We start from the raw sequence: 1822 nt of genomic DNA on the forward strand, positions 1-1822 counted from the left end.
ATGTCAACTCAGTAAGGGTCAGGGCCAGAAAGCACTACAGAAAGAGTGTAGATAATTATTTATAAGAGGATTTTTAAAGATGGGGAAAGAATTGACTGAAAAGACCAGAGAATATACATTAAGATCCTTCAACAGCTCTTGAAGGCCCCCTCATCGGATGACCTTATGTTGCCACCTCATCTTTGACTTATAGATGGTATTTGTCTCTTCCTTAGAACACTAGTCTGAGAGCCCTGAATTTTTCTCATGGGATTCTCTCCTAAGTGGTGTTTCTCTGAATGATGATGGACCGTTTTACTTTCTTTTTCCACTGCTGCTGGAAAGAAACGATCTTCCTCTCTTGTAAATAGGGCCAAGGGTAAGAAGAAAGCACACTTTTTAGATCCAATGCTTCTAAATTAAATGGCCACCAATATAAGCAGCTCCTTAACACTGCAAATAAGTTTAGTGCCACAGGATCTAAAGGGTTAATACACCTTTCTATTTTCTTTTTATTTTATTTTATTCTGGTTTATTTACAAAGTTCATATGCATTGTTTTTCACACCAGATCTTTCCCCTTTTCTTTACCCACACCTTCCTTCACCCATAAATTTGTGCGATCCTATGATTAAGTACCCCTCCCGTCCGCCCCTCATTGGATCCTTGTATTCACTCTACAATAATGGTCTTACACAATATTTGTTATTATGGGACTGAGTTAGTTCACTGAGCATGATGTTCTCCAGTCCCTCCCATGTTAAATAGTAATTTACAAAACCATTGTTCCTACATGCTGCATAGAATTCCACGGTATGAATGTACATAATTTTTCCATCCTTTCCACTGTGGTTGAACATTTGGGCTGTTTTGTCATTCTTGCAGTGCTGAATAACACTGCTATGAATAGTGGTGTACATATCTCTGCTTGTGCCTTAGTTCTCATGTTCTTAGGGTATATTTCAAGCAATGGAATAGGTGGGTCATATGGAATGTCTCTGTTCAGTTTTTTGAGAAAGTGCCAAACTGCCTTTCAGAGTGAGTGTACCATTTTACAATCCCACGAACAGGTATACATTTGCTTGAGAAATGTAAAGTGAAGTACATTGTTGTAACATTACTTGGTGGGAGAATCTAAATTATTTACAGCAATTTTATAATTCCACATCCATAGTGGGGACTACTTCTGCCATGAGGTTCTCAAAGGTCAAGCCTGGCCAACAGTAAGTGTAAAGGCTAGGCCATTAGGAGGCAAAGTATCTAGAGTGTCTTAAAGCAGGGCATGCTACTGATCTTCTTCAAGTCTAAGAACAGTGTCAACTATATACACTAGCAAATAACAGGAGTGCTAGCAGAGTCCAGATGATGAGGTCTAGGGAACTGCATTGCCCCTGCTGATGGGAATCAGCATCCCGCATCCTACCAACTGAGTACTCAGTCGCTGTTGATGTGAAGGATAATGTAATTAAGTCCTTTCTTAATAAGAAAGTACTTTTATCAGATCTACCTTATCTTCTAAGGCCTTTATTTTCCCACCAAAAGTGTAAAGTTAACAGTGTAAACATAAAGAAGGAATAATTTCAAAAGCAAAAATTTTACTTTGTGGCTTTTTGCAGAATTCAAGATAAGCGCTACTTCTCTACTTTGTAGCCTCTTTGTTTATATGGCGGAGTGTTCAACACCAGACTCAGAAAGGACAAAGCTGATTTTCTACATTAGGGTCAGAGTTTTCTTAAAACAAAACAAAGCAGTAAAAAGACATCAACAACTGGAAAAAAGCCTAGAAAAAGAAATTCTTAAGAAGTTATAAGCACAAATAGCTCCAAAGTTACAGGATAAATCTG

Source organism: Elephantulus edwardii, unplaced genomic scaffold, assembly GCF_000299155.1.
Source record: "Elephantulus edwardii isolate Elephantulus edwardi_28Jun2011 unplaced genomic scaffold, EleEdw1.0 scaffold00159, whole genome shotgun sequence".
Taxonomy (NCBI): Eukaryota; Metazoa; Chordata; class Mammalia; order Macroscelidea; family Macroscelididae; genus Elephantulus; species Elephantulus edwardii.